Here is a 26854-nt window from a genome sequence, read left to right on the forward strand (position 1 = left end):
GTGACATTTCTACAAGCCTAAATGTTATTTCAGAAATGAAAAGTAGGGCTGGGTTTATGGCTCAGTGGTAGAGCGCTCGCCTAGCATGTGTGAGGCACTGGGTTCCATCCTCAGCGCCACATAAAAATAAAGGTATTGTGCCCATCTACAACTAAAAAAAAAAAAACTCAAAAGGTAAAAATTCCTATTACCACCATGACAGAAAACAACTACAACAGAGATATCACTGCTCACCCAACAGAGTGGCAAGAATGACAGAGGTTGATAAGATGAAGCTCAGACTGAGCTAAGGGACCAGGCTCTCTCAGTGCTGTGACTGATAATCTGGTGCAGCCTCTGCAGAGAGTCCTTTGGCATATGGACTACAATTCCACTGTGCATGCCCCTTGATCCCTTACCCAAACCTTTGCCCAAACAGGCATGTCCCAGGGTGACTGATCCTTAAAGCTCTTTTGTAACAATCAGAAGACCCCAATGACTATCGGCAGAGGACAGGTTAAATGATAGAGGGTATCCAACCACAAAATTACTATGCAGCAGGAAAAAAGGATATGGTACATCCAAATGAACAAAATCACAAAGATTTCCAAAGCACAAATGTAAGTGGCAAGTCATACATGGTGGTGCATGCCATAGTCCCACTACTTGGGAGTAGGAGACTGCAAGTCCAAGGGCAGCCTCTGCAAATTAGCAATACCCCATCTCAAAAAAAAAGGTAAGTTGCAAAACAATATATATACTATGATTTCATTGATGGAAAGGAAAAGGACAAGTAAAGCCATGCATTTCAAAAAACGTATGTATACTAGTACACATGGAGCCCTGAAAGTCAAGAAAGGTACCCTCCCCACTGGTTGGGGTTTCCCCTGGAGAGAACAGTGGGACTGAGGATTGGAGCAGGAGGGGTGGGAAGAGGTGGTGGAAATGGGGACTTTCACTTTTCAGAATTCTTCAAATTTTAAATAATGAAACTTTCATATATTACTTGTGCAGATTTTTAATATTAAAAACATTTTTTAAACAGGTGCTAATCTTCTCTGAACTGTAGTTTCCTTGTGTTTAAAATAAAGGAAGTAGGAGCCAGGCATGGTGGTGCATACCTGTAATCCCAGCTGAGGCAGGAGGATCGCAAGTTCAAAGTCAGCCTCAGCAACTTAGCAAGACGTGTCTCAACTTTTTTTTTTTTTTAAGTAGGGTGGTGGCTCAGTGATTAAGTGCCCCTGAGTTTAATCTCTCCTACCCAAAAAAAAAAAAAAAAAAAAAAAAAAAAGAATAAAATAAGTAAATAAAGGAAGTTGGATCAGGGCCCCACTTCGTGGCTTCCAGCTCTGCATCTACTGAATCTGAAGCTGAGCCTCTGTCCTGCTGTCCCTCCCTGCTCCAGCCCATGCAGCACCACAGTCCAGCCACACCTGCTCCTCGCTGTTCCTCAAAGTCCAGCTCGCCCTGACTCGGGGCTTTGCCCTGCTGCTCCCTGGGCTGCCAAGGCCTGGCCATGACCTCCCTGCCTGCCTCCTCCTCCATTGCTCAGTGTAAAGGTCATTTCGCAGGGACCCCTCCCCCATACACACACACTGCCCAGTGTAACCCAGGGGTGGAAAGCAAGGCAGGGCTATACCTGAGGGGGCCTGAGGAGCCAGGGTGCTGGCTCAGGGGGGTCTTCCTGCACCAACCCCACACCATCCAGCCAGCAGTCGGCCTGAACCTTGGTGGAACATGGAACACAGGCAGAACCAACAGGACTCCAAGAAGTTGAGGGTGGTCTGAAGGTAGCTGGGTTAGCCATCCCATGGGCTGGGGACACAGTGCATGACCACCCCTGAGGCCTGCGGTCTCCTACTCTAGCCTCTTCAGATCCTCCCACTGAAACCCAAGTTGCTCTCAAAAAACGTCTCTCAACACAGAGACACATCGCTCCTTCCTCTCTCTTTCTCTTTCTCAACCACTGTTTCCCCAACCTCTTCCCCAAACTTCCTAAAGCTTAGCCATCCCGCAGCCTCGCTCGCTCTTCTTCTTTCTTGGTTAGTGCGATCTTGGAGGGTCCTTTGGAGCCATCTCTCCAAAGGGCTGAGCTGGGGGGAGGGGAGGGTGTTGCTGGTCCTGCCTGCCCTTCCCGAGTGGCCTGGAAGCCACTGGCCCTTCTCCTGCGGCTTTCCAAGGCTGGACCCCCAGAACAGCTGCCAGAGCACCATCCCTCCTCCTGCCTTCCCTGCTTTCCACAAGCCTCGCCCACTCACGCAATCTATTGGCTGCGACTCCCCAGGGTGCAAGGGAAGGCTCCGCCCAGCCCTCCAGCCCCTCTCCCCCGCAGGGCCCTGGCTCCCGTTCCAGCTTCTCTGTAATGGGCTCTCTGCACAGGGCTCCCAGGGGAGTGAGAGTTCCTTCCTTCCCAGCATGGACGCCAGAGAGCCAGGGAGCCTCTTCCTCCAGCCCCAGCTAGAAAAATCTGAGAGGTCGTGGGCCCAGCTTCGGTCCTGGGTTCACTTGCAAGGCCAGAGGGGTGGACGTCCGAGCAGGAGACCCTGACCAAGACCACGTGGTTCAAACAGAAAAAGGGATCTTTCTCCTCCAGAAGAGGGCATCCATGTCCCTGAAAAGGGCAAAGGGTCCCTGGCAGCAAATCAATCAATGCACCTTGGTCAGCCCGCAGACACGCCTCGATGTCTAGGAAGACAGGCAGGGACCACCCTGGGCCACCTGCCTGCCTGTCTCCACCGCCCAGAGGCTGCCTTCAGCCACAGGTGCCTGGACCTCACCTGCTCATGGCCCATCAGTCACACACTTCTAAGGCACCGGAAACCCAGGATGCTGCCAATCTGACTCGCTTCAGCAACAAGCCCATCTGGAAGAAAGGGATTTTAGATTTTAAGGTCAGATTTGGGGACCAGTTTGTCCCAGAAAATGCATCATTTGTATACAATAATGGGCTCTCACTTCTCCCCCAGATATTGCTTTTTTTGGGGGGTGGGGTACCAGGGATTGAACTCAGGGGCACTCAACCACTGAGCCCAGCCCTATTTTGAATTTTATTTAGAGACAGGGTCTCACTGAGTTGCTTAGCGCTAGCCTTTGCTGAGGCTGGCTTTGAACCCTCCATCCCCCTAACTCAGCCTCCTGAGCTGCTGGGATTACAGGCATGCGCCACCCCTCCCAGCCCAGATATTGCTTTTTAAAGCATCATAGTTTTTTTTTTTTTTTTTCTTTCTTCCAGAGCTAAGAGACCCTTAGAGGTCTTCTATTCCATGAGCACAGAAAGGGTAAGAGTTTTGCCCAATTATACCAGCAAGTTTGTAACTTGGCAATAAAAGAATCTTAAGAAAATTAATCAACATTTGGGGTTTCCACCTGACACTTTTGAAGTATTTAAGAAAAAAAAAATATGGTTAGAAAAAAGGGGTTTTTTTGGACAGATGTACCTCACTATTTAGGCTTAATTAAGCATAAGCCATTGATTTTCTTTAATTACACAAATATTAAATCTAAGTTTTCTCTTCCTTGCATACAACTACGAAAAGCTTTTTCTTTTCGTGTGGCTGAGCTGATGCTACCTCAGGCATTTTGGGGACCTCTAAGCAAACACAGTCAGGACTTCCCACCAGACGAATTGGGACAAAGGATTCTATGTGAAACAATCCTTTCTGTCATTGGTCTCTTCCTGGTTTATCTAGTGGGGATTGTCACTTGTCTTCCACAAAGAGAAATCTACCCCTCTATTTATTTATAATTGGGTAGCACAATTTTTTTTTCCTTTAGTCCGTTCATAATTTTGATTCCATATCCCAACTGGCTCTAACTGGCAAGAGAAAGAAGTTATTGTGGATGAATAAACAAAGCCCGCTGGGGCCTGTGATGCTATTATTGGACACAAAAGCCCCTCTGTGGCTTGAGAGAGCCAGTCCCCTGCATCCCACGCACAGTGAGAAGAGCAGCCCCTGTGCTCATGCTCTGTGTGAACCTCTTGGATTTGTAAACAACTGAAACGTAACACAAACAAGTTGTGTTTTGAGCTTGCTGGTGTTTTAAACTCAATAAGATGCTTGTTAATTAACTCTATGAGCTTTTATTTTAACCCCTCTATTTTCTCTGCATTTGAATGGACTCCTCTTACTGGTTTGAAGTGGGTGTTTCATTTGAATATGGATTGATTTCTGTGTATGCACCTTGTAGCAGTCAGGATAGGCGAATATATGATGCAGTAACGAATAATATCCAAAATACAATGGTTTGATAAAAGTTGGTCTCCCGTTCATGCTACATGTCTACTGAGCATCAACTGGAAGACTCCATAATCATCTCAGCTGATGGAGGGAATCATGGAGGGCCTGGAACAACCATCAAATGCTCCAGCCTGGAGGTGACACTCCTCACTTCCTTTGACAACTCATCAGCTTGAAATAGTCACATGATCCCAGGCAACCCTGGGGGGTGAGGGGCAGGAAATTCAGTGCTTCCCAGAAGAGGAGTGCAGACTATTGACCAGTGCAAGAAACCTCCCCTCACCCTGGATCCAGGTGACAGCATGTCTGAGGAGAGCCCCAAGCCAAAGAAGCCAGTCACAGGTTTAAGTATCACCTATGAGCAAGACCCTGGACACAAGTCAGGAATAAGGAGTCAGTATTTAGACATGGAACCAGTCATGAAGGTGCTTCTGGCAGAGGGCAGAGGGCAGAAATGGGGCTACACATCCTCCCAGGCACAGAACAGTCCCCGCCACAAAGACTCATGTGGTCCAAAATGTTTCACATTGAGAAACTCTGTATTAGAGAAATGCAAAGTTCACTCTCCGAAAACAAAGCAAAACAAAAATAAGTCCTTAAACTACAACAAGCAAAAAACCCACCTCGAGCTCCGCCCTGCACCCCAGGTCAGCAGTTAGGTTGCGGCTCCCATTGAAAGAGCCACCAGGAAGCCTCCACAGCCTGGGCCACTACAGGGCCCTGGCCAGGGTGAGTGACCAGGTCACACCGCTGATGATGGTTACTAGTGGCCTGAATGCTCTAAATGCCAGTAGCATCCCATTCGTTGTAGTGACAACCAAAAAAGACTCTGGATATCGCTGGATGTCTCCCAGCCGAGAACCCTGCTGTTTGAACTTCCCAGCAAGCGCCAGTGAGGAACCATGAGTACAGACCAGCAGCTGTAAGGCCAGCCCCCACCTGCCTCAGCCACTGCATTATCCAGTCTTCTCTCTGTGGGCCTCAGCTTCCCTATCTGGAAATTGAGAGGACTGAGCCCATCAATTCCCAAAGTTAGGTCAGAGCTTCTTGAACTTTTTGTTTTGACTCTATCGTAGTCACAACCCAACACACAGGCAGGATGGTGGAGCAGGGATCTGGCACAGCAAGATGGCCCAGATGACAGGAGGGGGATGGGACACCACAAAGCAGGGGTGCTGGCGTTTCCTGGGTTGACCTAAGCTTCCCCACTAAGAAGCCATCGCAGGACCTGAGGGAGGAGAAGGATGGACAAGGGGTGAGTTTTGGGAGGAAGAAGTTACGAAGCAAGCAATGCTCACAGAAAAGAGCAAAGTGCATAAGCGTGGGAGGGGGTTTCGTGTGTGTGTGTGTGTGTGTGTGTGTGTGTGTGTGTGTGTGTGTGTGAGAGAGATCCTGCCATCTCCTTTCTCCTAACAAAAGACATTGAGTATACTCAGTTCAGCTTGAATCTGCTGGGAGCTTGAAAAACAGTCATTATCGCAGGATTATTAGGTTTGCAGATCTCCTTCTGGCCTCTCGACTCTCATTCAGCTGTTATCAAGAGAAGGGCGAGAGGGGAGGCAGCCCAGCCCTCATCACCCACATTTCCTCCCAGTCCAGCTCAGCAGCCAATAAAGCTTGACAGTGACCTTGAAGAGGAGTGAGTGGTATTTAATAAAAGGCTGCTCAGTCTAAACAATGATTTGGGACTCTCAGAAAGCCAAAGGGAGAGGCTGGACAGCCTCCTCCACACATTGCCACTTGGAAAGGCTGCTGTGGATCTTTCCGTGGTCTTTGGTTCATACCTGCTCCAGTGGCGTGTGCCCTTGACTGCGTTGCTGATAAAATGAGCCCCCGGGCTATGTCTGCTATGCCTCCGTCCAGAGTCAGCAACTGTTTGTCAGAAATATTTCACCAGGTTGTTTTCTTACGCTGCTGTCCCCCAGCTGTTTCTGAAGTCCCTAGGGCTTGTCAGGCTGTTATGGGCCAAGGATACAAAGGTGAATCAAGGGCTGGGGTGTGGCTCAGTGGGGGAGCACTGGCCTGGCACAAGGAGAGGCCCCCGGGTTCCGTCCCCAGCACCACAAGAGAAAAGGAGAAGACCCATGTGAACAGAGTCCAGGCCACGCAGGGCATAACTCAGGTAGGCCTGAGCAGGTTCCCAAGTGACCATACCCCAGCCGACCCTAAAAGGACACGGAGGCCTAAGTCTTGAAGTACCAACGGGAGTTACACAGGCAGAGGTGATAGACGGTACAGCCTGTGAAAGACACAAACATGGGAGCAAGGTTGGAGACCTCTGAACCGAGAAGGGCGCCGTGTGTTTGGATGTTGTATTTGATGCAGACAGGGGACCTCGAGAGTTAGACCAAGCTGGCCCTCAAGACTGTGTCTGCCGTGCCCAGGAGCTCTGCCCAGGCCTCCATCCTGTTACCAAACTACGGTTGATTCTCTTTGCTTGCAGTACCTGTGTCCTATGATGTTGCCACAAATAGTGAATAAGGGAATCCTGAACTCTGACTCCTCAGGAAATCCAGGGTCAGGATCCCGTGACTTCCAGGGACAGCATTTTCTTTAACTGATCGATACCTAACCATGTTTGATGTATGCCTCTTGTTTCAGAACGCCTTATCTCCTCTGTGCTGTTGGTTCACAAGCATCGAACTCACAGCCAACAGCACCATGATTCATGCCTGAACAAAGCTCACGGATGCACCTATTTTCTCCACAAGGCACATCACAGTCTCCTTGCACTGATAAGCCCTGGACAGTGTTCCAGTGCTGCGTTTGGATGGTTTTTTCTTTTCTTTTTTCTCATTTTTTTCTTAGTGAAATAAATCACCAATTAAAAAGGCACAAAATTGCTTTTTTAAAAAAAGGCACTAAACAGACCACACAAAGGACACTTGTTGACACTATAAGGTCTGAACCAAGAAGGCAGAGCATCACCCCGTTTGACCTCAGCTGGGCCAATCAACCAGTCTTTGCCTCTGCACGTGGCCACACATGGCCCCACAGTGCTCTGAATATTGATTTAGAGGTTACAAATACATTCCAGCAAGCAGATACATTTGCAAATATGGATTTATGAATAATGAGGTTTGACTTATGTGAAAACCATAAACAGGAATCCCTACATTCTCAGTACTGCAAATGACCACTAGCCTATTTTACCTCCTAGAAGAGAAAAGAAAGGCATGAATGAATCCACAAATATCTATGAATTGAAGGCTCAAGCTAGGGTAAATCACCGAGTGCCACATGACAGTAAGGCAGTGTTTCAGACCATCCGGTGTCATTGTAAGGCCAGCCTGTCAGGGTGACTTACAGCTCATTCCCCATGCAAAGCAAGCCAGACTCCGCTAACTGAATCATTCTGGGAGCCCCTGAGGGCTTCCAGAGCATCAGCTGTCAGCCCTGACACTCCGGATTCAGAAGTGGAGGGGCATCAGGAAGTCCGGGTGTCTTGGGCCTGCCTGTCACTGTCAGAAATTCAACAGCCTTTACCCAGCGTGTGTTTAGGGAACAGTCTAGCAGCCAGGTGCATCAGAATTTTCCAGGACACAGTGATACATCAACTCCTTGGACTGCTAACTCCCAGGGCCTCTTCCAAGTCGATGATTGATGTGAGCTGCTAGATACTGCACTGACAGATTTTATCTAATATTTTAAAATATAGGTCTTTTCTTACAAAGGGAAAAAATAGACAGAACACAATTCCCTCTGGGTATAATCTTTTAGCTGACTCACTGAATTCAGCAGGGACATTTTTGTGGTAGAATATAATTTATTGCCTTAGAGTTCAATTTTTATAGAATTCATGCTACACTTGGTAGATTGAAACAGATCATTTGATGCTGCATAGATGGTATCTAACCCCTGATATTATTTTTTGCATTTCCTATATATTTTTTTTCATTTTTAATCTATAAAAGTAGACTGTTTTTTTTTAAAGTAGACTGTTTTTTAAGAGAAGTTTTTTTTTAATTCACAGCAAAATTGAGGAGAATGTGCAGAGAATTTCCACCCCGACCCACTTCTATCCTCCTCTGCACCAGAGTGGTTCATCTGTGACAAGCTGGAAACTTATGTTGACATGTCAGTGTCACCCCAAATCCATAACTTCCTTTAGGGGATCCCTCTTGGTATAGTAGATTCTATGGGTTTGGACAAATGTATAAGAACATGTTTCCACACAGAATAGTTTCACTGACCTAAAAATTCTCTGCATAGCCTATTCATCCCTCCCTTCCCCCACCCCTGGCGGCCACCAATCTTTAACTGTCTTTAGCTTTGCCTTTGCCAGACATATAGTTGGAACTCTATAGTATGTAGCCTTTTCAAAATGACTAGCCTCGCTTCCCGCCCCCCACTTTGGTAATGGGGATTGAATCCAGGGGTGCTCTACCACTGAGCTATATCCCCAACCCTTTTTACTTTCATTTTGAGACAGGGTCTCACTAAGTTGCTGAGGGTCTTGCTAAATTGCTGAGGCTAGCCTCAAACTTTCAATCTTCCTGCCTCACCCTCCCAAATCACTGAGATTACAGGCGTGCCTGCATTTTTAAGATCAATGTACATTAATAAATTACCTGCAAATCACTACAGTGTGAACAGCTTGAGGTCTTTGTCACAGCTGTATTCACGTGCTTAGGAGATTTCTGTGTGTTGAAGGATGAATGGGTGAATAAACCACTTCTTGGGGTTGGGGGGATAAGAACATTAATCTAATTATAGTCAGTGTTGTTCTTAGAACTTCATACTGCTTAGGAAAAGAGATACTAATTCTTTTTTACCCTGAATAAAGAAAAACTTGTAAAAAAAATTTTTTTAAGCCAAGTACAAATGCCAGACTTTAGGCCATGAGATTTCACTCAGATCTTAATATTCTGCTAATTTTTAAGAGTTCAGCCGACATCTTACATAAAATGGGATGTTGCAACTGATAGCCTGGTTTAAGCAAAAGCGATTTCTGCTCATCTTTTGCAAGCTTTGTATTTGGGGCTCCCCTCCAAGCATTCCCCAAATTACCTGACATTCTCCTAGGCTTGGATATCCAGTGTGTCTGGGCACAGCCAAATGAGAGGATGACCTCACGGATCTGTTATGCTTATCCCTATTTTTGGACCCCAGAATCATCCTCGCTTTTTTGACAATAGTTACACTGCTGAGTCATGCGTAACCTAAACCTGCATCTGCACTTACCAAGCTTCTTGCCAGGACCCAGGACACCTAGACAAGGGGCTTTGGCAGGGCCGTGAAGGGAGGTGGGAAGAGGCATTCTGGAAATATCGAGTTGGAAAGGAGACCTTGAGTTCAAGCAATCATCCAGGAGAGGTAAGTCCAGGGAAACCGAAGCTCGGATCTGCCTCGCTTGGAATCATTTGGATATCTATAAATGGGTGTACGGATGGACCCATGTTCAGCTGCAGCAGGGAGCTGGTGTTAGGGGCGGCTGGTGCCGGTTCATTTGGTACAGTGGGGCAACAGACAATTAGGCAGAACAAATACATGCGAAGCTGTCTAAATACGACCTGGATCTGGGTCTGTGAATTTACAATGAAAAATAAAGGAATGTCGGTTTTGAAGGCTGTCATCTGTCTCCGTAGAAAGTGCCTTTTTATGGAAAGTGTTTTCAGGAAAGTTTTAAAGAGAAAGCATCAGCTGTTCATCCATAATGAAGGAATTACCAAGTGAGATGCTTCATAGCATGACTGTGGCTGTTACCTGATATCCCCTTTCCCCCCTGTAGCTGGTATTTAGCTGGTCAAAAGTCTCTGTATAATAAAAAATGGATTTTCCAACTTCACTAGCAACTCTGTGTGATTATGTTAAATTCTGATCAATAGGATGCAAGCAAGAAGGTCATGAGTGAGTTCCAGGAAATGTCCCTAAAGTACAGACGTGCTCCCTTCTTTATCTCTTCCTTAACTGGGGGCTAGAATGCAGATGTGATGCTATAGCGTTCAAGCAGCTGTTTTGGACTATGAGGGAGCATGCTAAGGATGGTAGAGAGAAACCAAATAGATGGACAGGGATTTCCTGATGACCTTGGAGCTTCTCAGACATCCCTTGACAAAATTTCATTCATGAGATTGCCATCTCTTTGCAGCGTTTAATTAAGTGTATTTATTAAACCCATACTATATATAAAAACAACACAGGGCCTGGCAAGCGGTGGTACATGCCTATAATCCCAGTGGCTTGGAAGGCTGAGGCAAGGAGGATCACAAGTTCAAAGTCAGCCTCAGCAAAGGAAAGGCACTAAGCAAATTAATGAAACCCTGCCTCTAAATAAAATACAAAATAGGTCTGGGGATGTGGCTCAGTGGTCGAGTGCCCCTGAATTTAATCCCCGGTACCAAAAGAAAAAGAATATAGGGGTTCTTACCCTCAGGATCCCATGAACTTGAAAGGCGAAAAGTTCATTTTTATTTTTACAAACTCAACTGAAAGTTAGCATTTCAATAATGAAGTTAGTATTAATAGAGCGAGTGATCATCATTAACAGATATTATCGGGTCACCATACACATATTACAGATATCTCCAAATATCAGTTCTATTTACTAGTAAATGGAAATTAGGAAATTTATCAAACCTATTGTTAGATGTTGTTATTTAAGGCATTAATGAAGCAGCAAGTGGAGTTCTCTAGAGAGCCAAATTCTGAGACAGGGTTTGGCACATGAGGTATTTATTAGGTAGTGCCGTTGGGAACATCCCTGTGGAGGGTGGGAAAGGAGCAAGACAATGCAGAAGGAGACGTCCAGCTGCCATGCAGGCCCAGCGACAGACCCAACTGACAACACAGGAATCCTGGAGCCAATGTGGACCATCAAGGCTTTCCCATGATGAGCCCTGAGCCCTACACAAGTCAGAAATTAGATATGGGCACAGCCTTAGAGGAGGAGGCAGCTCTCTGCCCCAGACCATCTCTGATAGACGACAGTCCTTCCTTAGCTGGGACCAAGGTGGTACATCTTATCCAGAAGAGTACTGCTCAGTTCTGCCTTTCCAAATGCATTCAGAGATAAACTTTTCAGTATTCCAGGGGCCCCTCTTCTTGGGGGACACTTAGAAGAAGAAGGTGGGTTCTCCCTGTTGAGCTTCAGCCCCTACGGCAGTAGCAGGTCTTGGGCCCACAATTCCTACTCATCTGCTCTGAACTCCACAGTTCATTCTAGATTCCCCTTGCCCTCAGCAAGCGTTTCTGCTGTCCTTGGGAATTACATGATCCCATGACCCAGACCATCTTCCCTGAGGGGTCTGTGACCTGGTCACCATGGGCTTCTACAACAGACAGAATAATGCCTCCAGCCAAGACGTCCACATCCTGATCCCTGAAAGCTGCAAATGGGTTACCTTACATAGCAAAGGGGACTTTGCAAATGTGATTAAATTAAAGGGTTTAAAATGGGGAGATCATTCTGGGTTATTTGGGTGGGCCTAATATAATCACATCAGTGCGGGAGGGAGGGAGGGAGGAATGTGAGAGGCCAAGAAGGAGACGCAACCACAGAAGGAGAGGTTGAACTGGTGTGATTCTGTCTGGAGGCCACACCACCAAGGAACTCTGGCAGCAACCAGAAACTGGAAAAGTCATGGAAACAAATTCTCCCCTAAACTTTCAGAAGGAATGCAGCCCTGCTCACACCCATGATTCTAGCCCCATGAAACCCAATTTGGACCTCTAGAACTTCAAGATAATAAATTTGCTTTGATGTAAGACCTTACATTTGTGGCAATTTGTTACAGCAGCAACAGGAAACTAATACACTTGCTCCAGCTACGTTGATGCACCTGTTCCCCCCACAATCACAGATAGCAAGAGAGGACCAAGAGGCACCCAGGTGACAAACATACCCCTTCCTGCGCTGCCCCCAACCCCCCATGTAATAGAAGCCCTGTTTCCTGCTTGTTATTAAAGTTAAGTATCCCTACCAAGATGGGAAATTTCCTTTTTGCCCCCTGCTGTCCAGAAATAAGGAACCCAAGGTGCTCAGCCTGCAGCCATAGCTTATAGTCCAATGAGACTCTTGCCGTGTCCCCCTCTGGGACTTCTAACCCTCAGACGCTGGGGTAGTGAGGATGGGAAACCTGAGTTCTCGTGGGAGTTGGCGGAGCCGCTTCAGGTTCCTTGTTTCCACCCCTGCACTTTCCTCGTGCGGCTTGCGTTTTGTAACCCTGCTGCAACAAATCACTGCAAACTCAGTGGTTTAAAGCGATGCAAATGTATCATCTTACAGCTGCGACATCAGAAGTCCAACAAAGATCTCACTGGGCTACAGTCCAGGGGCTGGCAGTGCCGGCTCCCTGGCTGGACAATCTGTGCCTTTGCCTTCCTACCCTCTAGATCCCACCTGCATTCCCTGGTGCCAGCCCCTTCCTCCACCTTCAGACCATGTCTCTCGAACCTCCCCCCCCACCCCCCCCCACCCCACCCCCACCCCCGTGTCACCTATCTCACTGTTACTGCAGCTAGGAAAGGACCTCCGTTTGTAAGGAACATGAGATTATAGAGGGATCCCTTGGGTAACCCACATGCTCCCCACCTCAAAGCCCATATGTTTAATCACATCTGTGAAGTCACTTTTGCTCTATCGGGAAGTATATTTGTAGGCCTGGGGTGTTGAGAGCCACAGCCCAAGGGGCCCCAGCAAACTTCCAGCTGCCAGCAAACTTCCAGCTGCCAGCTGATGATTGGCTCACAGCAGCCCCAGCAAACTTCTAGCTGCCAACTGATTGGCTCCTCTGCCGTGATGCTCATTGGGCTGTTTCCCCGCCCTTTCAGACCACAGAGCTGCTCATTGGGGGACTTTTTTTGGCTCTGCCCACGCAACCCAGCCAATCAGCCTCAAGAGCAGGAGGGGTGGGGGAGGTTGAGAGGCTTGTGGGAAGCCAGTGGTGGCAGTTGGGCTGTGAGAGGATTCCTGAAGAGCTGTGTGGAGTGGTGTGTTTTCTAAAAATAAAGTTGGTTTCTTTTGACAAGTGGCTCCTGAATTGTGCCCAGCCAGACTGCGGCACTGGGGGACTCAGACCTAGACATCTGGGGGGCAGTTTTTCTACCAGAAGGTTGTAGAAGGGTCTTGGATTCAAGATGTCTGGAGAATTCTAGAGCATGGCTCCCATTCTCTTAAAGAATGGATGCTTCAGCCTTGCCTTCCAATTCTTTACCAAAATCTCCAGAAGCTTCTAGAAGGTGAAATACATGACACACTAGCAAATCCAGGCTCATGGGTCCAGTCCTGACCATCCTTTGCTGGGAAGTGGATCCCTTAATCAGATCCACGCTTTGTGGGATCACAGATTAGCGAATCAAATACTCAAAAGTCCTCAGATAAAGACACTGGGCTCAGGCCCTTCAGGCAGAAAGGCTAAATTATTCCCCAAACAAATGTCTTTCCTGTTGGAACCGAGCACCAGTCCTCCTGAGGTGGAGGGCTCTCAATGTAGACAGTTTGCCAGCTCAGGGTCCATTTTGAGGACGCAGCTTTGGTCACTGCTGCCAGAGATTTCACACTCAGTGGAAGCAGCAGCCTTGGTACACAGGAGCCCATTCCACACACAACTTGCGTTGTGTCACCACAGTGCTTCATTCATGTGCCTGGTCAGCACTGGAATGGCCAATGGCATAAGCTAACTGGCATCAACAGCCCTCTTCATTTTGTCTTGTTGGTTGACCACTGTCTTTCCCATAGTCCATAGTTTTTAATGGATATTAACATGGCACAAAGATCTAGCCTGGTGCCCACTCCCATGTGTCATCCCCGTACCCAGACCACCTTGTCTCCAGTCTCCCAATCTTTCTCCATCCAGGTCCATGATGAGGATATTTACACTACCTGTGGGTGTGCACCTATCCCAGCCTTGAGCTCTTCTTTGTCCATGCAAAATGGATGACCAGGTATACTGCCAGAGTTCTTCCCCTTGTGGTCTTGACACTGTCTTTCAAGGGCACTCCAATAATTTCCATCCTGTACCCACATACCCAGCCAACCCACCCACAAACTATATGTTGCTATCACCTGGACCAAAGGAACCTTTCATAGAACCATAGGCGTGCACCAGAGAGCTGGATGCTGGTGCAACTCTGGTGGGCAGTGATGGTTGGGGGCATTGAGTTACCTCACATGCAGCTGGCTTGTGCCCCCTGGTGCTGCCCATGATCAACCTCAGATACGCCACTTCCATCAAACAATGGATCCTTTCTAGGTCTGCCTAACCCTCTGATTTGGTTGGTCTGAAATAACCCAGTCACTGAAGGGCAGTGCCAGGTGCAAGGTCACTTGGGATTCCACGGCCTGCACTCCATTTCTACCAGGGCACAGCAGCATGCTGGGAGTTGTTTTTCAAAAGGCATATGATCCTCCTCTGCAGATGGCATGGCCTTGCTCCAGCACCCTGGGGACCAGCATTGTGACTCTAGGGCACACTATGAGCACCACTCAGCATCTTTCCCATCACTGGCTCCTCTGGTACCAACAGATTCTGCTGGATCTAAGGGCAGGGCTGCAAGACCTCAGAGCCCTTTCCCATTGAGGGTCACTTTAAGCCGGCAGTTTTCATGTCAGCTGGGCCAAATGGTCCTTTAATAATTTTGTGCAGGAAATAAAGTCTCAAAGTTTCATTTTCCACTTGTGGCATCTTGTTGGTGCTTCAAAAAGTTTTGAATTTGGAAACATTTCAAATTTTGGATTTTTGGTTGGGGATACTGTACAAGATGCAATAATTGGAGTTTGACTTTGGATGAGAAGTCTTCATGTGCCACTGAACACTGGACTCTTACCATGCTTACTAGTGTGCAGTCCCCCATCATTGCAGGATTTATCTCCCACCCTCTGGAATGCATGGAGCTCACCTACATCATTAATGTCAGCTACTTTTTATTCATCTGACCCCTTAGCATGATGTCACTGAATCATCAATCAAGGTGATGTTCTGAAGACTGTCCAGATGACCCAGTTCTCTCTGTATCATTGCCAAACAGGAGACAGAAGCCACAAAGTATTTTAACCAAGAAAAGTTCAATTTTAAAAAATCATTAAGTCTAAAATTATAAAGGTGCTGGCGGGCAGTGCATGATGACAGACGGGACATCAGGAGCCTGCTGATCATCAGGGCAGAGTGAGCCTGTGGTGTGCAGTGCCAGGAGGGGCCCAGGAAACCACTCTCCAGGATGAGGGTGAGCCAGAGCCGTCAGGTGCATGCACAGTGGAAGCTGAGGTGTCAGGAGCTTGAAGTGACAGCAGAACAATGCCGAGGCTGGGTGCTCTTGTCCTCACTGGGAGAGCCACAGTGAAGTGGACCCTGACCTGGGGCCAAGGCTATGAGCTCACCAAGGACTGAACGCTTTGAGTGCAGAGGGCAATCATACAGTCAAAACAAGAAGCAGCAGAACCCAAGCACATGAGAACCAGAAGGGAAACCTCTTCTTCCTGTATGGTCACTCTCAGGCACGGACAGGTGTTATGGTTTGGATTTGGAATGCCCCCTAAACCTCATGTGTTGAAGACTTGGTCCCCAGTGCAGCATGTCCAGAGGTAGGGCTTTTGAGTCATGATTGGATCATGAAAACTTTGACCTCATTGGTGGATTAATTCATTCGATGCATGTGTCTATCAAAACGGATGGATTAATCCATTTGATGGAATAATAATCGGAATGGACTACTAGGAGGAGGTGGAAACTGAAGGAAGTTGGGGCATGACTGGAGGAAGTAGGTCCCTGGGGTTGTGCCCTTGGTGACTGTGTCTTGTCCTGGCCCCTTCCCTGCCCTCTCTCTCTCGGCTTCCCTGCTGCCATGAGCTGGGCAGCTTTCCTCCTCCATGCCCTTCTGCCATGATGGTCTGCCTCATCCCGGGCGCAAAGCAATGGAGTTAGCAGCCATGGATCTGAAGCCAGGAGCCAAAATCAACCTTTCCTCCTTTAAATTGTTCTTGTTAAGTATTTTGGTCACAGTGTCAAAAAGCTGATTAACAGAATTGACAAGCTTATGACATCATGCTCACCACAAAGGAGGAAAGGCTCAGATCCATTATCATAAAGCAGGTAATGAAAGCTGGATTGGGAGATGAGACAATACATTGAAAAACTGACACAGACCACATTGTGACAGAAGGTGGGAAAGTTAACATAGCCCTGGTGTGGACTGTAAACAAACATGCCGTCCATTCCACGTGAATGTGGACTATTGGGAATCTGGTAGAAAGAGAAAAGAATGAATTCACTAACAATTGCCACCCATAATGAATCTGAAATATTCATCTGTTCTATCAAAGTCACTACCTCTGTCTTGGGAGATGCCATGGGGGCTCCTGTTCTGCTGGGTTTGAAGTAGTATAGTGTCATTTAGTAGAATCACTCTTGTTCTCCATGAGCCAAACCAGTGAATTAAATGGGGATCTGAAGGGAATCACTACCCTCACAGCCTTCAGAGCCCTAGGGTGGCATTAATCTCAACCCTCCCATCTTGAGATGCAATATTATTTCTCATTTATCTTACTGATGCACTGAGGCTTCCCAACTATGCTAGCTCTACTCCACAAGACAAACCAGAGTGCATAGTTGGACCAGAGGTGGTCCAACTGTCCACTACTCATGTGACTCTCTCAATCTTCATGGGGGAACCATGGAGAGGATGACTTGCAGGGCCTAGGGACCCACTGCGCTCACTGTCAGCCAGACCTTGGCCAGGACTCCATTCATCACAGGCTCCATTTATTATGGGGCCCATCTGTGGTGGGGCCTCCACGTATCCCCACTTCAGTGAGAGTCATGATGGTACTTCAGGTCCCTGGGTATCAGTGCCAACTTGGACTGAGTCCGCTGGTCCTTATGATATTGGGCATTGCCCATTTCTTGGTGTACCCTCGATAGAGCAATGCAGCATTCTTCTTAATGGGCAGCCAGCCTTCTTTTCAATCAGTTTTGGATGTAAAAATGGACTCAGATGTAAAAACTAGGAGGGGAGTGTGGCTGTTTATTGGGGTGACTGCCCCACCCTCAATTTCTTTTAACATGCACATTGAGTAGTGCCCTTTCTGGCTGCCCACCTCACTTGCCCTCAGTGTTGCTGTGTTCTGTTACCCATTTCCATAACCCTTGCAGGTCACGCCCCTGGGCAGTCACTCCAACCTTGTCAGTCACTATGCACCCACCTGGCTTCTGATGGTGCCCCAATTGTGCCTTTTGGGATTAGTGAAAATACTCATAAACTCTAGAAAGTGTACTCACCTATGCTTGAATAAAAGTAAAGGAAATAAGATACCAGGATAAAGAAACTGTCAGAGCTGCCCAAGACATCTGGGTATGGCTTCCTCTCAGGCACCCAGAACACACTCCATCTCGGGACAATAAACTACCATATATACAAAATACTTTGGTCTCAAGGAAGCTAATTCTCAATATCCAGCAGGTCACATAGCCAACCTCAGTAGGTGTGATCAGGCTCAATAATAAGATAACATAACAGAAATCAGATACAAACAATCATTCTGGACCTTTTCTTTTTCTTTTTAAAATTTTTTTTAGTTGTAATAGGACACAATACCTTTATTTTATTTATTTTTATGTGGTGCTGAGGATCAAACCCAGCTCCTCACATGTGCTAGGCAAGTGCTCTACCGCTGAGCCACAACCCCAGCCCTCATTCTGGACCTTTTCTATAAACAATGGTGACAAGTTGGTATGGACCATCCCTGGTGTTTTTTAAACTCAACACAGAACTATACTGATTACTAACTTGTGAATGCTATTCTGGATGGGTCAGTACCACAGCTTTAGGATCCTCTGGGGATGAGCACAATGTTGCAAGAAACCAAGTAAAATTAACCCTGTGTTTACACAGAAAGTTAAGGGCTACTCCTGGCCCCTATTGTTTTGGGTCCTATCATTCCATCGCTATCCATAGGCCTGACTCTGTGAGAACCTGTCTATCCAGTCCCACACAGAGGAGAGCAACTCTGAACTTACTGATGCTGGTGCCCTTCAGATTAGCACATTAATTCTGGCTATGGAAGGACAGACTCTGAGCCTCCCTGTCAGCTGGTGTGTTTTCTGGACTTTACACAGTATGTCTACTCCAGCTGGACCACGGCCTAATGCCTTCCTACACCACCAACCAGGCAACTCTGGCATCTCTACCCACTTAGTGTGGGCCTTTGTTTTTTCCTGCTTCTAGGAGCCAAGTTCACAATCTCTCAGGGTGGGGGTGGGGGGATCTTTGCCAGAGCATTAAATTCTATATTATGAGAGAGAATGTCCCAAACCAACACAGTCTCCCTCTTCCAATTTCATGCTCTGGGCTCTTCGACTCAGCACCCTCAGAAGCCAGCCCCAAATGTCCCTCTTGCTCATGACTGCTGATTGGGTCTGGCAGCTTCATTTTCTCTCTGACTATGCCCGTCATGCCCCTGAATTATTCTGTGAATTAACCCTCGTCTATGTTTAGTGGCCAAGCAGAGGGGAGTCATCCTGCTCCATGTTGATGTGGGAAAGTGTTTTTGCATTTTCTTAAAGCTCAGATGGGGAAGTACACTTCTGCAGGTGCAGAGCTTTGAAAGGAATCATGGAACCTAAGATTTCAGGTGCATCAAGTAAGATGTCCCCATTTCATACTTCAGGGACATATCCTTTCCCAACAAAGGCTTTCACCTTGTCATAGCTGTCCTACATGGATGGGAACCTTAATCTCTGTAGCACGGAGAGCTACTCCATTGGACTTAGCAATGGTCCCCCAATTACGTTATCTTCAATTATTGTCTTCCCTGTGTTTCCAACACCTGGCACATCACACTCACCAGTGCATTCTCTTCCACCAGGACACCATCCCCACTGACCATTTTAACAACTAGACTGCCTCCTCACACCAGGGCTATCTGTGCTCCAGTGTCCACAAATGACCAGGTCCTCACTGCCATTCATGCAAGCAAGTGATCGGCTCTAAAACCCACATAAACATCTGCTTTCCTGGACCACCCCTGACACCAACTGCCCCAAGTCAACTTCCTAGGCAGCAGAGGTCTTAGGAGAAAGAATATTTCTTAGAACATACCATCAACACCTGAAAAAGTGGGGAGAGGAAGCAAGCCTGAGCAGATGAAGAAATCGAGCTATAATTCAACGACACAACAACCTGGCCACCCCCCATGGGGAGTTCTGGGATTAAAATGGCCCATCTAACTTGCCTGGCATGGGGTCAAAAGGACCTGGCCTTGGATCGCCCTGACTCAGGTGACTCTTGCAGCCAAGGCAATCCCTGAAGGTTTGGACAGAGGTAGCCTGTCTTAGAAGCTCTCCCAACAGCTGGAATGAGTCATTCCAGAAGGTAGTCTGGGCAGCATGTCCCCACATCCATCCCACACCACATTGTAGATATTTAAGTACTTTGATAACTTTGATAAGGGTTTGCTTTGTAATCTTATATATTTTATTTTATGCATTTAAAAATATTCTGAGAAAGGGCTTTATCAGACTGCCAAGGGGTTCCATGGCATAAAACAGGTTAAATAACTTCTGATACAAAAGTATACAATGATACTTTCTCTCCAGGCTTGGTGACACCCATCTGGTGGTGGGTGACTCAGAGGCTAAGGCAGGAGGATCACAAGTTCAAAACCAGCCTCAGCAACTTTGTAAGGCCCTAAGCAACTTAGCAAGACCCTATCTCAAAATAAAAACTAAAAAGGGCAGGGGATGTGGCTCAGTGGTTAAGCGTCCCTGGGTTCAATCCCCAGTAACAAAAACAAAGCAAAAAAAAAAAAGCAATGATTCCTTCTTTTTCAGAAACTTCGTTGGAAATTTGGCTTTTATCTTTCTCTCCAAATTATCTACCCCTCCCTGCCCTCCATGGTCTGCCAACATACTTACATGTCAGAATCTCATGATAGACAAATTCAAGGTCTTTTTCTATTTTCCTAGGGAAAGTACATATGGCAGAGACAGGTTTCTACCAAATCCTTTCTCCTCTTTTTCCTGGGCCTGCGACTCTCCTACATTCACAGGTCTCCTTTGCAGTTAGGGATGGCCAGGTGTCTAAGTTCTGGCCATGGAATGTGATCAGATGCCACTGGCAGCCTGTACGACAGCCAATGTGCTTCCTCCTTCCCTTCCACTGGCTGGACCTTGCAAACGACCCAGTCTCCACCAAGCAAAAAATAGTAAGGCCCTACAGAGCTGTGGAGCCTCAGGATGAAAGGAGCCTGAGTTCCCTGAAGCTCTCTCCAAGGAGGCTACCCACCACTCTGGAACACCACCCTGGGGTACTAGGGGAGTCATGTTTGAACCATTATATTTTGGGGTCCATTTGTTACGACACTTTAATAGCAGAGGCTCCAAATTCTACAGATCTTGATCTCAGTTCTAACTATATCTGGGACACTATTCAATAAAGGAATTGAAGTCCTGGGAAGGTAATAGATTTGTCTAAGGTCATACAAAATGGCTAAGAATAGGACTCCGCTCTCCTGCTACCTAACCCTTTTTCTTCCCTCTATGGCCATCTGCCTTCTATGGTCCTACAAGTGTTGTGCTGTATGTGACCATGAGGTTTCTATTTCCACAAGAGGGAGCAACAGGGAGGGAGAGAATGTGTTTTTTCTTGGCCTGCATTAGTGAGCCATTAGCTACCTACAGTGATTAAATTATCTGGAATGAACACTCAGCTCCACATCACATACAGTTCAATGTCAGATCTTTTTAAAGTTGTTCCTAGCATTCATTATCTCCATTTAATACAGGCAAATGTGACCATTGAGTATCAGGGGGCTACAGTGTCATCAGGTCTCCATTACACTCCATCTTGAGGGGTGAAAATAAGAACTTTGAATGTGGAAGATGGTTAATTTGTTACAGATTATTTTACTTGCATACAGAAAATAAATTGAAAAGGAGGATGGAATAAATAACAACCACTTATGATTTAATGAATGCTATGTCAATCATTGTGTAAGAAATCTTGAATGCGTGCACCTACACACAGAGATTTCTGTATTAGTCAACTTTACTCTGGTAACAAACAGCTCCCAAAATTTCAGTGGCATATGCAACAAATATTTATTTCTTGTTCACATTATATGTACTTTTCTACCTGAGATCTCAGCTAAAGGAGCCATGCTATGCAGACTGCCATTTTGGTGGTGGAAAGAAAGAGTCAGGTGGTAGAAATTTGCAACACCTCTTAAAGCTTCTGCTTGGACATGCCTACATCACCAGACAGTGATGGACAAGGATGTATAACCCCCACGCAGAAAAAGGAAACTATTGGGGAAAGTAACAAAATATCAAATTTGAAGACAGATATTAATTCTACCCCTCTCCTCATTTTCTGAGAGGAAATGAGTAACTTTGCTAAGCTCCTTCTTGAGACTGGAAATACCCTATCCAGTTGGGGTGATTAGAGAAGGCTTTGATAAAATTCCGGCTAGGGAGAGGGTTTGAAGGTTAGGTAGGATATTGGCGGATGGAGAGAGAGAGCAGGGACTTTGCAGGCAAAAGGAATTCCAGAGTACAAAGGTGGAGAAGTGTTCCAGTTAAACAACTTCCACTGGCAACAGTGTAGGTGAGAGAAAATCAGAGAGGGCAGGGTCTCAGATCATGAGGCCAAGGGCTTCAATGCTGGACCAAGGATTTCACTTCACTTAGGAGGCCATGAGAAGCTTTTTGCTATTTGAGCAAGAGTCTGCGTGACATTTTAGTTAGCTTTTATCACTGTGTCCAAAATACCTGACGAGAACAATGTAGAGCCAGGCACTGTGATGTGTGCCTGTAATCCCAGTGACTCAGAAAGCTGAGGTAGAAGGATCACAAGTTTGAAGCCAGCCTCAGCAACTTGTCTTAAAATAAAAATTAAAAGGAAAAAAAAAAAGACTAGAATATACCTCAGTGGTAAAGAACCCCTGGGTTCAACTCCCAGTATCAAAAATAAATAGCAGGGCACGTGGCACACATCTGCAATCCCAGTGGCTCAGGGGGCTGAGGCAAGAGGACCAAAAGTTCAAAGCCAGCCTCAACAAAGCCAGGCGCTAAGCAACTCAGTGAGACTCTGTCTCTAAATAAACTACAAAATAGGGATGGGGAGGTGGCTCAATGGTCAAGTGCCCCTGAGTTCAATCCGCAATACCCCCAAAATAAATAAACAAATAAATAAATGAACAATTTAAAGGAGGACGTTTGTTGTGTTTGTGGTTTTAGAGATTCGGTCTATGGTCAGTTGACTCCAGAGCTCTGGACCTGAAGTTGTAGAGAATACCATGGCAGAAGACTATGGGGCAGAAAGCAGGCTCAGGACATGGCAACCAGGAAGCAGAGAGGGCTTTCTGTTTCCTCACCAAAGACAAAATATAAATCTCAAAGCCCTCCCCCTCCGCAGTGGACAAATTATAAACCTCCAAAGACATTTATTTCCTCCAGCCACACCCTACCTGTCTATAGTTTAATCCCTATCCCTGGATTAATCCACTCATTAGGTGACACATCTCATAATCTGATCTTTCACCTCTGAAAATGCTTGCATCATCTCACACATGAGCTTTTGGCGGACACCACATATCTAAACCATAACACATAATTAAAAGCATCTCTTCTGAAGTCTGATCCAACTAGAGGACACAGGTGGCCTGAGAGAGGGAGACACTGAGAGCAAGGAAACCAGTAAGGTCCTACTTGTCCAAAACCAAGATAGGGGTCTAGAAGCAAGGAAGTGGCAGCTGAAACAGCGGCAAGGCTCAATTCCAGAAACTCAAACCTGTGGCTCCACCTCCATCACCCATATGAATAAAGCCTTTTTTTTTATTATTACTTGCTTTTATGTTATTTTGTAACACACATCTTTTTTTAATAATAAAAAGGCCATACAAATTAAGGCCTCAAGACAAGTGCCCATCTCCCTAGCAGATAACCAACCCCAAGCCCCCAACCCCGCCCCCCATAAGCCCCCATACACGGAGAGTCTCCCACCTCCAGGGCATCAATGGAGATATTAGAAACCCAAGCTAAGGCCAAAGCCCAGGGCCTGGGCGACTGGGAGAACCAGTGTCACTAGTGTTTCAGTCTGAGGCATGTCATCCAGGTGACCATCTACAGCAGATACTTAAAAATCCAGATTTCAAGCTTTACTTACAGTGTAAAAGCGTTTCAACAAACGACATAAAAATAACCGTGTATGTGAAAATGCTTTGCAGTGTTAAGCATCATTTGAACTTCATCTAATTTAAAATTTTCCCCTAGGGTCATAGTTAAATAATAGATGCAAATGCTCCTAACAACCCAGGTGGCATGCTTTTAGGAGGATCTGTTAAGGAAAGAATTCACTTCTGTAATAAGGGAAAAGGTGGGAAACGAGTAAGGGAAGCGCTGAAGGGGAAGTGGTCTCCAACCTGGAGGTTTCAGGCACTGGGCTGGGGGAGGCCTCGAGGTGTGGGGTGGACAGAGGAGTCCGCTAGGTGGAAACCCGCCCAGGGGCTCTGTAAGATAGGACACTGCCCTCGGCTGACAGAAAGGAAAGGGACAGCAGACCCTGCGGACCCCGAGGGAGGAGACCCCTCCGACAAGACAAAGGCTGCGTCCGCGGGAGGCCGAGAGTGCGCGTGCGCCACGCAGCGCGCGTGCGCGCGGCGGTCAGCACCGCGGCCCGAGGCGTGGCGAGAGCAGGACCAAGGAAGGGAAGCGCCGAGAGGAGCAAGCCAGAAGGCGCGGGAAGGCCGAGCGGTGGGGCGCTCGCGCGCGCCCACTGGCGGCCGGAGGGAAAGGCGCTGGGAAGGCCTTAACTGCCCGCCCCTCCCCTGAGGAGGCTCGCGCTCCCGCTGCTCGCGCCTGCGCCGCCCGCCGGCCTCGGGAACGCGCCCTCTCGCTGGCGCGCGCGCTCGCAGTCACCGCCACCCACCAGCTCCGGCACCAGCAGCCGCGCCGCCGCCACCGCCCACCTTCTGCCGCCGCCGCCACAGCCACCCTTTCCTCCACTGTCCTCTTCTGTCCTCGCCTTCTGTCGACCATCAGGTAAGCACCGAGGCTCCGAAATCTGCCTCCGGATCCCCTCTACTGTATCCCCCGCCGCTGCCCCTCGCCCCAGAGATGGATTTAACGCGCTGGGCATCAGTCCGGGGCCACGGCGGGGGGCCCTCCCTGCGCCCTCAGTGCTCGGGGTCTGGTACTAGGGCGGCTTGGAAATGCACGCGTGCAAGGGATGCACGCGCGCGTGTGAGGGCGTATGTCTGTGTGTTCGTGTGTGCTGGAGGGTCCTCAAGACCCGCTTCGCGCAAACCACAGGGTGGGGCGCGAATGGCGGTGACCTGGAAGAGGGGGCTGCTCAGCACTCTCGATCTCATCCTTTTGCCGCAATGGGCGTGGGTCTCTGTGTGTGTGTGTGGCATGGGGCTCAATGACGACCCTCAAAACCGAACCTGAAATCCGATTTCTTTGCTCCTGTTTGCCATCAGCCCTAAGGAAGATACGGATCGGGTTCTAGAAAAGATGACTCCCGACATACCTTTCCCTACGCCCCTACCCCTGGCAGCGATACTCACTGGGCCCTTACTGCCCTTGATTAAGGCGGTGGCTCGCCCCCTCCCCTTTTCCTCCTTCAAAAATCCGCAGGGGACATTTGGGGGCTGGGAGGGATTGGGGAGATGGGGAGGGGTCCAGGCGCTGTCACTTTAGCTGCCCTTCCCCCTGCGCGCGCCTGGTAGCCAAGACGAGACAAGCGCCGTGCCCGAGAAAAGACAGTACATGGATCCCAGTGTGGAAGCTTGAAATGGCAGGGGTCACCTGGCCTTGCGATGTTCGGGAGACTCGGCGGCCACGGCTCCCTGTTCACGGGCGCGCACAGCCGCAGCCCTGCACAGACGGGCGCGGGGGCTGCAGGTGCATTTCGGGGCGGGTTCCTTTCTCTGTGCTCTCAGCCTGGCGCCCGGCGTGTGCGCTCTCTGCCAGAGGCGCGGGGCTGGCGCGTAGGGCTCGCCCCTCACTGCGGCAGTGGGTGTGGACCTGGGTGGGCGAGGAGGGGGAGGGCGGGCTGTGCCTCCTCCCACTCCCACCCTCCTCATTTTTTCCCCCTCCGAACAGCGAGGTGCCATCTTTTTGCAGCATGTCACGTCTTTATCGTACCATGCCAAGTCGGGTGGCCGGTTTTCGGAGGACAGGACAGGGACTGGAATTGAAGAAGAGAAGGGCAATGAGCTCTGAAATCTTGACGTTTGGGGTTGCGGCCGTAGGCACTGGGGTCGTTCACTGGGGTCTTTTAAGGGAGCTCGCTGCTTTGTTCGTAGAGGTTAGGTGATCTGCGATCTGCGCTCCCAGCCCTGTTTTTTGCTTTTGCTCTAAGAGGGTACTTAGCTACCCCACCTCCAGCAAGTACCCTATTTTTTCACCCCTAATTTCTGACCCTTTTGTTGAATCTAGGGATTTGCTTAGATCGAAGAACTCGAGTCACAGCCTGCAGGGCACGCACAGAACGGGCGTGACTCGGAGCAGCCCCCTCCCGGAATTCCGCCCAGCGCCAGGAGGCGTCAGCCGGGCCAAAGGGGTGGGATTTGAGGTCTTGGCGCGCGGGGCGGGTAGCCAGAGAAGGACCACAAGCCTCCCTACATCCCTAGCTCCTTAGAGGCTACAACCCACCAGGTTTCCAGCTAGGGGCGCTGATCACACCCACGGATGGGTGGAGATCGCAGATGGCCCCTCCCTCCTTTACTCCCAGTTGCTTGCCCTGCGAGAGGAAGTGAGGAGGGGACTGGAGGTTCCCTCAGGTGCTGCGGCCACACCCATCTTTCCGAGCCCACTGGGAGGTGGGCAGCGTGTGGGGGTTGCCGTGGGAACCACAGGCGTCCGGAGGAGGAACCTCGTAACATTGCCCCGCCCCCTTGCCCTAGGATATTGAGGACCTTGGGATAAGGCTGCCTAGACGGGTTGGCCTCCCGGCGGCAAGACAAGGAGACCCGAGGCCTGACCTGTGGCCACAACTACCTAGATAGGCGTCCTTGGTGTATTTTTATTATTATGAGCGTGCTAATTAGTATTATTTCACTAGTTTTATTTATCTTAGGTGTGGGATTTTTTTCACTTAAGAGTTGGAGTTCACTGTCACCCTTAAAACCAAGGGGGAGGGGTCTAATTTCCTGCCAACAAGTCCTAGCCTCGCTGTACTGCGGTGAGCTGGGTCCACGAGGTTTTCTGGTTAATTCTATCGAGAAACACTGGTGCGGGGGCGCAGTTCTGAGACGGGCTGCCTAGATTGTTCTGAATTTCTGGGGAGTGTCTTGGCTCTGGTGAAGAGCCCTCTCTGGGTCAGCTGTGGCCTCGGGGAGCCCAGCCAGCCGCGGGAGGGTTTCAGAGTGACTGAAGGATCCATTCAAACCTCTTCCAACCGTCGCTCTCCAACAGAGCCCGGCATAGAATTCCCATCCCAGACGGAGGAGGGAAGATCTTGCTCCCGCCCTGGAAGAGGGAAGCTTGCGAACAAGGCTGCCCATTGCAGACTCTGGGGCAGAGATATCACCTGTCCGTTAGGAGAGACCGGTGGGAGCGAGAGCATTTAACCCAATGCAGGAACAAAGCACAGGCCATGCTTCTGTTATTTTGCTCCATTTTGAAATGCGTTGAAGCTTTACTGGGGCGCTCGGGTCAGCAAGACTAAGGGTCTATTAATGGAAGAACCTCAGGGATAGC

General features: G+C 48.4%; 1 protein-coding gene and 1 long non-coding RNA gene across 29 annotated transcripts in view; one reads left to right on the top strand and one right to left on the bottom strand.

Annotated features, from left to right (window-relative positions):
* Window positions 1-1003: 1003 nt before the first annotated feature.
* LOC308636206 lies at window positions 1004-25661 on the bottom strand. Of its 2 annotated transcripts, none has more exons than XR_014019370.1 (3): window positions 24959-25661; window positions 2757-2842; window positions 1004-1236 (listed from the first exon to the last, which is right to left on the bottom strand). It is a non-coding gene; the product is annotated as an uncharacterized lncRNA (long non-coding RNA). The 2 variants fall into 2 exon arrangements; XR_014019371.1 differs by lacking the exon at window positions 1004-1236 and adding an exon at window positions 1803-2590.
* Window positions 23849-26854, top strand: part of MAPT (microtubule associated protein tau) — a 96935-nt gene continuing 93929 nt past the window's right edge. For 9 of the 27 annotated variants that reach the window (XM_081271427.1, XM_081271450.1, XM_081271448.1 and 6 more), the window contains exon 1: window positions 23858-24190. The gene's annotated coding sequence lies outside the window, so the exon portion shown is untranslated. Of the gene's footprint in view, window positions 24191-26854 lie in introns of all 27 variants that reach the window. The other 18 variants (XM_081271438.1, XM_081271436.1, XM_081271435.1 and 15 more) reach the window with 9 other exon arrangements.

Source organism: Spermophilus citellus, assembly GCF_964194105.1.
Source record: "Spermophilus citellus genome assembly, chromosome: 17".
Lineage (NCBI taxonomy): Eukaryota > Metazoa > Chordata > Mammalia > Rodentia > Sciuridae > Spermophilus > Spermophilus citellus.